The sequence below is a fragment of the Dermacentor variabilis genome, chromosome 11 (genome assembly GCF_050947875.1).
Source record: "Dermacentor variabilis isolate Ectoservices chromosome 11, ASM5094787v1, whole genome shotgun sequence".
NCBI lineage: Eukaryota > Metazoa > Arthropoda > Arachnida > Ixodida > Ixodidae > Dermacentor > Dermacentor variabilis.
Window position 1 is genome coordinate 37451959 of NC_134578.1, and position 9350 is coordinate 37461308.

A 9350-nucleotide genomic window follows, 5' to 3' on the forward strand; every position below is an offset into this window, starting at 1 on the left:
CTTTGTTCTTATTGTTTTACTTATGATGTTCTTTTTATAGCCAACTGTTTTCCAATACCGCAAGAGTAAATAAAAGGCTACGTTTCCTCTCGAATTGCATTTTTCCGCATTTATCCAGCAAAGGTGCTATGAAAATGGCATATCTTCACCAAATACAAACGGAAGCGTTGAGCCAAATTGAATGACCAAGCATGTTGCGAAAAATGCAGGAGCTCCCATGTTTAACACGGCATTGCCGAAATTAGAAGCTGGAAACAAGTACTTCAAGATGACGTCAACTTGCCATTACCAAATAGCAACATGTCCCACTAAAAACGGCTTCTTCCGCTGGCTAGGCTGCGTTACGACGCTGCTGTTGATACGAGGTTGTGGCGTTGGTCGCTCGTTATCAGAAACCTAATTACCAAGACACACAAGGAGTTGCGATATAAGCATTTTTTTGGGCTATGCATCTAACACCATGTACTTGGTTTCGCCAGGTCCAGTGATGTTGGCTGGTTAGTGTGGTCCTTTGCAGGTAAGTGCGAACAGTGGTGGCGCTAAAGCAGTAGCGCATTCTGCAATGGCCTGTGCACGTAGATTTCGAAACACGGTAAAAAAAAGGCAATCGCGTGCAGTGCGAGACACTTAACGTTACGACCACACGGTGTTTAAGACTACAATGAGAATGATTGGGGCTTGACAGCAACCATGGGATGACTATGCCGGCAAAACAACACAAACGATGGTGTAGCGTGATGACAATTGTACGGCAACCACGACGACGATGATAGTAAATATGGTGTGACGACAACCACTGTTGTGGTTTGCCGAGGATATGATAGGACTACGGCGGAAGCACAACAATTATGATCAGGGGCCATATTCTGTAAAGGTGTGCTGTGGAACCGGTTCGGCCTGGCTGTTACGTCTGGGTTACGTCACTGGGAGAAAATGTGTAACGTCGCGGCGCGAGGGAGACCAATGAACGAGCGGCGTTCAGCCGCAAGGGCACCTCATCATTTTTCTTTGTACTTTAGGGACGATGACGTAAGTGAAGGATGCTGCTAGGTTGGTAAAAAAAATATATTGGTTTTTATAAAACACACGGACATTTAATGCCCAGCCATAACCACTAGCTTCGGACGGGGACAGCTGCTGGTTTAATTTTACATGCGTTGTGTTACATATTCATATCGCTGGTGGGCTATAGGTCAAGTAATCGACGCTCTATTAGGATTTCGTCTAGCCGCGGCTGAGCTTCCTAAGGTGGACGATTGCGATGAGAGTTCCATCCACACATCCCACAACTTCGAGAATCTTGCCTCTGTCAAAGAAGCATTCTTGAGCGTCGCTTTCTCCTGCACCGTAGAGGGAAATCTTACACCACTTTTAAAGGCCAACAGCAACGAAATTTCGCTTGGGCAAAATTGTCTATAAACGCCTGACGTCTACTCTCAGAGTAATCTTGGCAAAGTCACAGGGCTGGCAATTGCCTAATTTTGTTATTATCAGCTATTAAATAGCGCCAATGATGACGATGCGTGCACCTGGCGACAAAACGGCAGCGGTGCGGAAATGGCGATTATTGAAGTACCGTACGCAACTGTTTATCTCGAATTTGCGCCCCGCTGCGCGTAGGAAGCCAGGTGCAAAGCTCGCTCATCATTTGCGAACGTACTGACGTCTCTCTCGGCTTGCGTTTTCCTTGTTGTGTTCATGGTTTGAGCTGTTGCGAACACGCCGATGCGTTGTATGGCCATCGGGGGCTCGAATACGTGCTCCAACACGAGCGATAGCTGTGCAGCACACAACGCTGAGTAGACCAAGGTCGAACGCATGTTTCCAGTTCCAGCTTTCAGAGGGAGAGGGTGCACCACGGCGCAACATGAAAGTGCGACGCGAACCAGCCAATGCGCAGAGAATATTTAAACTGCGGCACAATGCTGCACAAACAATGCCGCACAAGCTGCGCTTCAACAGCACACTTACCCATCAAGATCTGCTTGACAAACCCTTGCTCGGGCTGACGAAGTACTACATGCCGAGATGGCGCACGGGAACCGAAGGCAAGTTGTATTCAATGGCGATATTCTCGGCCGATCATTTCCACTAGCGCATCATTTTCAAGATAATTCGCGAGTCTCTACATCGGACGCGCCTATGTATGCGAACGAAATCCTTCCTAATACAGCGCCAGAAGCGAGAAGGAACCGCATGCCCCATTTGTCACGCAGGAGGACGTTACGCGGCGGCAAGTCATGCAGGGATACGGTGTCGCCAGAGCGATATGGGTAAACTTTATCACGGCCGCAGTTCGGCCTGTCTAGCCGCGACTTGACGCAACGCTCTGCACCGAGCACCTCTAGCCCGACCGTGCCAATCCTCAGCTATATTTGTCATCCTTTACTACACATGTCACAGGTACAGCGGTGGCGTAGAGGTAGAGCATTCGCCTCGCATGCAAGAGGACCGTGGGTCGAATCCCGGTGCCACGCAATTTTCCACCGGTTTAAAAAAATGCGCGCGTTGATAAATTGCATTAACAGGCCTTGCGTACGGCCTGATCCCAGTCACCGGTAACGCACTCCCTCACCAGAGCACGATTGGCCACCCTGGTGCAGTACCTGGACACAACCTCCTATACGAATACAACAATCAAACCCCGGCCCTCAGTCCCCAGCAGCTGCGAAGCCACTGACCATGGTGGTGGTCAGACGTGTGACGCAGCAGAGGGTGCTAAGAATCCCTAGTTCCGGACAGGCCGCCATTGGAATCTGAACCAGGCAACGTTTAACGCTCCAACGTTATCTAGTGAGGCGTGTCTAGCAGTGATAGTGAAGGAATTGGAGGGCAGTAAATGGGATATCATAGGGCTCAGTGAAGTCAGGAGGACAAAAGAAGCATATACAGGGCTAAAAAGCGGGCATGTCCTGTGCCACCAGGGCTTAGCGGAGAGACGAGAACTAGAAGTCGGATACTTGATTAATAAGGTTATACCGGTGCTGGTTACAAAGAGAAACTCTATAGCATTAACAAGAGGGTGGCAGGTCTTGTTGTGAAACCCAATAAGAGGTACAATTTGAAGGTCGTACAGGTCTACGTCCCTACATCCAGCCATGATGATCAGGAAGTCGAAAGCTTCTATGAAGACGTGGAATCGGCGATGGGTAAAGTCAAAACAAAATACGCTATACTGATCGGCGACTTCAATGCCATGGTAGGCAAGAAGCAGGCTGGAGACAAGTCAGTGCAGGAATATTGCATAGGCTCTAGGAAAAGCAGGGGAGAGTGATTAGTAGAGTTTGGAGAACAGAATAATATGCGAATAATGAATACCTACTCCCGCAAGCGAGAGAGCCGAAAGTGAACGTGGAGGAGCCCGAATGGCGAGACTAGAAATGAAACAGACCTCATACTCTGCGCTAACCCTCTCATCATACAAGATGTGGACGTGCTCAGCAAAGTGCGCTGCAGTGACCATAGAACCAACCCTTATATATAGCTTTCATTGATTACGAGAAAGCGTTTCAGTCGAAACCACAGCAGTCATGGAGGCATTGCGGAATCGGGGTGTAGACGAGCCGTATGTAAAAATACTGAAAGATATCTACAACGGCTCCACAGCCACCGTAGTCTTCCATAAAGAAAGCAACAAAATCCCAATAAAGAAAGGCGTCAGGCAGGGAGATACGATCTCTCCAGTGCTATTCACAGCGTGTTTACAGGAGGTATATTCAGAGACCTGGATTGGGAAGAATTGGGGATAACAGTTAATGGAGAATACCTTAGTAACTTGCGATTCGCTGATGATATTGCCTTGCTTAGTAACTCAGGGGACCAGCTGCAATGCATGCTCACTGACCTGGAGAGGCAAAGCAGTAGAGTTGGTGTCAAAATTAATTTGCAGAAAACTAAAGTAATGTTTAACGGTCTCGGAAGAGAATAGCAGTTTACGATAGGTAGTGAGGCACTGGAAGTGGTAAGGGAATACATCTATTTAGGCCAGGTAGTGACCGCGCACCCGGATCATGAGACTGAAATAATCAGAATAACTAGAAGGGGCTGGGGTGCGTTTAACAGGCATTCTCAAATCATGAACACCATGTTGCCATTATCCCTCAAGAGAAAAGTGTATAACAGCTGTGTCTTACCGGTACTCACGTATGGGGCAGAAACCTGGAGGCTTACGAAAAGGGTTCTGCTGAAATTGAGGACGACGCAACGAGCTATGGAAAGAAGAATGATGGGTGTAACTTTAACGGATAAGAAAAGAGCAGATTGGGTGAGGGAACAAACGCGAGTAAATGACATCTCAGTAGAAATCAAGAAAAGGAAATGGGCATGGGCAAGACATGTAATGAGGAGGCAAGATAACCAATGGTTATTAAGGATTACAGACTGGATTCCAAGGGAAGGGAAGCGTAGCAGGAGACGGCAGAAAGGTGGGCGGATAGGATTAAGAAGCTTGCAGGTACAACATGGCCACAATTAGTACATCACCGGGGTAGTTGGAGAAGTATGGGAGATGCCTTTGCCCTGCAGCGGGCGTAACAAGGCTGATGATGATGATGACTACAGATGTCATTAGTAGTCTGATCGGTCGACGAGTCCAGCGCTTCCGACTGTTCCCTGTGTGCCAGGCAGTTGCCGGTGATAGTTGGAGACGCCATGTCGTAGACGCTTAGATCGCTGAAATTGTCGCTTGCTGCTTTTTAAACGTGACTCGCAGTAGTGCGACGATCAGTTGTTACCGCAGAGCCAGCGGACAAGTGCGTAGCGAGCGAGCGCTTATCTGTTCGACGAAGGCGCAAACGCAACACGCTCGCTTCAGTGAACCCAAACAAGGTGCTGCTGGTTAGCCGAACTAGCGCGCCATGCACCCTGTTCCAGACGCTTCGGCATGCGATAAATCGTGTTCTTTTAACGCGCCAGCCACACTCTTCTCGCGGACTACTTTTCTTGGCTATGAAGTGAAGGCTACGAAAACTAATCGCGCGGATCTTTCGCCACTGCTGGAAGTAGTCCAGCAGTTTCGCTCGCGTTTCCTTACGTGGGAAATCGGAAACAATACTTCTTTTTTACAGCACCTAATTTGAAAGAATGCGTAAAATTCACCAGTCAAATATTGGTATTTTATTGCACTTTTAGTTTGTTCTCGATGTTTCGCACACCCAAGGCTCTCACACGTTCTGCACATTCATCAAACGCAATATGACGCCCGTGTCTTCTGGTGAGTGTTCGTCGCCTGCTGTCCCGCCAATCAACTCCCCTGAGAGGCGGTTGACTAACTTTTGTAACTAAAGACTGTTGAAGCACACACAAAAAAAGTTTTCCTAGCGTCTGCGCGGAAACGAAATGAGCCCCTCTATAAATCGCAACCGTCGGCACGTACAAACGAGTGAGCGAGCTCACTGTTGCGCCAGCTCTACCGACGGCAGCGTCGGTGGCGCGTCGCCATACGACTTCTGCGGAGCTGCAACGCAGCCTGCGACGCTGCCTGTTCAGAACGTGGTACATATCGTATGTGAATAAACATTGATTCACGCCGAGTTATTGTATCTGCCTTGACTAGGGAAGTTGTGCGAGTTTGGAGAAACCGAAACCGGTGCCGAGCGCGCCCGGACTACATTGCGCACGAATACAGTTATGTGCAGAAGCTCCACCTCAGTAGCTTTTTCTTCATAGCCAAAGAAAGTTGTCCGCGAGTACAGAGCGTAGAGAATCCAATTGTTGAAAATTTAGCTTACGTGGGCCACGCGTGGATCGCGTCCGCGTTAAGCCGGACTATATCGTACCTTTAGCTTGGCGACCCAATTGCCCTTATTCTTCGAGCGGAGGCACAATGCATCGAGGCCCTGCTCTTGAACGTAGACAACGATAGAGAAAATCGGCTCGACTGGGAGAATATTGGTCGCATTAAAGAAACATCGCGGGCGTGCTACGGCATTGTCACAGCCCAAGAAGCAGCTGGCAAGGTATACTAACTCTCTGGCTTGCAAACGTGCGGGACCTGTTCGCTGATACACGGGAACGGAATACAAGCAAGGAAAGCAGACAGCAAGGGTGCTGGTTCTGCACGTTCTTCGCTGTACGTCACTGCCGCCGGGCGATAATGGCAGCGCCTTTTTCAGTTTCGTTGTGAAAACAGCATCGATTTTTGAGAGCTCTTTGTAACGCACTGACCTGTATTTCAAGCTTAAGGTTTTGCACAGGGGCTACTGTACGTGCAAATGATCTGAAACTGGGCTTTTTATGAGGTCGAAAATTTCCCAGCCGTCGGCCTTTAAAGCGAAGCTTCGTATGGCTAGGCGAAACGAAAATGCGTCTGGCCGTGCTGCTTCTGTACAGAAAATTGTAATCATCAGCAATGGCTTGAGCGTCGTCGTCTTCTTCCACAGCTAGCTCCGTTGCCGCTCATCATTACAGCTTCTGGAATGATGAGCGGCAACTTGCACGGCAACGTGTGCGGCCCCACTGTAAACACCGGGGCCGCACGTTTCAGCTTCGCTGTTAAACCATCGGTGAGGAATGATTGGGCAGTGATTTTTTTTCTTTTCCTTCAACCGCAATTACAATAGCGATGGCGGTAATGATGCTACTGACAGACGGTTATGACAACCCAATAACTTCTACATTCCAGACTCACTATTGAAAACAACCTGTGAGGAAAAAAAAAACCCGGCAGATCCCACGCCCTGTGGGAATCGATGTTATGTGAAGCAATCTGCGAGGAGCCTACTAAGTTAAGGAAGCAACCATGAGAGCACCAAGACGTAGGCGGTTATTTCACGACCATGTTCGCACGCATGTCGTGAGATTCATGTAGTTACCTATCATTCTTTTGTCGTAGACTCTTGTCATACATTGCCAACTGTGGTACGTGCCAAGTTTACGAAATGACCATGAGAGCATCAAGACGTAGGCGGCTACGTAGATACTGTCAAAGCGACAAATTTTCGCCATGAAATGTTTCACATTAAAAAAAAAACATAGCGCACACAGCAGTACGTCGCAATGTCAACGTTACCAAATCTTGTAGCCCGCGGTCTTCTAGTTTGTCACAAATCCATCGCACTCGGTTTTTGAAGAGCCTAAAATGCCTTCGGAACTGTGCTTCGCTCACGCCGAATGCGTCACATCGCTGCCTTTCGTCACGTCGTTGGCTTTGGCCTACGCTCGCCAGCAACACAGCCAAACAAGATGCTATCGGCGTCTCTCTCGTAGCGCCCGCCAGCGCCACACTAGCCTACGGCCTAGGTTGCTCTTGCAACCATCGAGGTCATGCTCGCGACTACGCGCGACCTTCGAGCTAACCACTTTTTCGCGGTTCCCCTTGCAGGAGACGACGGGTTCGCTTCCACATGATTCACAACCTGTGTGACGACAAGAAAGCCTGTAGTCACGCCCACCAGGGATGACGACAACAAAGCGCCGACCAATGGCGTTCGTGCGAGTGAACCGGTTCCAGAGCGAACCGTTACACAATACAGCCCCAGGATTATGACGGTGGAGCGATGAACAAGCACGGCGGCCATGATGGTGCCGTGGCGGCGATGGCACAACAAAGATGCAGGAACTGAGATGACGATGACGGAGATGACGATTGAGTGACGACAATATTAGGACAGCAACCACGATAGCGACATGCAACGATGACAGGACAATGAAGAAAGCAAAGAATTACAACCACTATAATGGAGATGGCGTGATGAACATATCATCACAACAACCACAACAGCGGCGCGACGATAATGATATGACAACGACGATGGAGGCACTCTGACGATGACCACAATGACTGCCACGACAATGGCCGAATGAAAACAACAACAATGGCGATGGCAGAACAGCCACAATGGCGGCGTGACGATGATATCGCAAAAATGAAGACGGAAGCACCGCAATGATTATAACGGCGATGATGGTGGTATGACGACGATGCTACAACTGCTGCGACGGCATGTAAATGATGGCACCACAACGGCAGATGCAGGGCTACTTTGACCACGACAATGACGGTATTGTGGCGGCGACGGCATGACAACAGCCACGATGGTGGCACAATGACGATGGCAAGACAACGAAGGGAGATGAACGACTACTATGACCACGGTGGTGACGACTGCAGTGTGTTGATTGCACGCAAAGAACCACGGCGGCGGCGTGAACGATACTGGCGCAGCAGCGACGACGGGTGTCCAACGACGGTGAGCACGACGATGACAGTGGCATGATGATGCTTTACGACAATGGCACGCAAGCCTAGGCGGCGGTGTGACAACGGTGGCACGACAATGACGACGAACGCACAGTGACGGTGACCACGGTAATGACGAGGATGACGTGACAACGGCAGTGTTTACTTACACAGAAGACAGCGAACAGCTGTTTTTGAGGGATGAATGCTGCTGCTAGAGCGCGTGCTATGAACTGCGCCAATAAACGAATGATAAATAAATATCGTGCTCTGTGTAGCCAAAATCGCATATCCAGTTCATCAACTACCTGTTGTACAAAGTTTATCCCAGTATATTTCGTAGCGTGCTCCAAAGAACAGTTTAAATGGTGGAATTAGGTGACCATATGGACGCTGACGCTAGACGTATTTGTTATTCACTTCTTTCTGCGATAAACGCACTGCCTGACAACTGGAAAAATATCTAGAGCCCTATATTGCCTAGTTGATGCAGCGTAAAGGCATCCGACCTATCGTAGCAGATAGCTAGGACTTCTAGGAAGTGCGACCACAAAGTCTGAACATACCCGAGTGGCTCGAAGGCACGCCTCTGTGAATTTCCTGTGTGACCCCGTGCAACTGACCGATAAGAAAAGTTCCGGAGCCATTTTATTTCCCAAAATAAAAGATAAGCCTGCCCGACGCTTCTGTGTTTTTTACTAAAGCGACAGAAAAACTGCCTCGTTCTGCGCATTTAGGAGCTGCGAAAAAGTACTGCAGTCATGGACATTGAGAACATGGTCGAATGACAGGTATTCAAATATAGTCCTATCAGAAGGTCAATGTTTCCAATGGTATGAAAGTTAGGTTTTGATATGTCGTATCAAACCAACAGTATACAATGTGTCTGCGCTCTGTATATGGTGTCTTACCAATTCATTGTACTTAAAGAATAATAAACTGAACTGAACTTAATTGAACTAACGTTAGCCAAGCGATTAAATAAAGAAATATTTGAAAGACACGGTTAGTTAAAGAATTATGAGAACTACGGTGTTCGGCACTCCGAGGTTTAACAATCGAATACCATAGGTCCTAAAATGGTATCTTGTACCATGTTCTTTTTTATTTTCATTTTTTGTTGTTGGTACAAGTAGGTTGGGGCACCCTATATATGCTGGTGCCCAAAAAA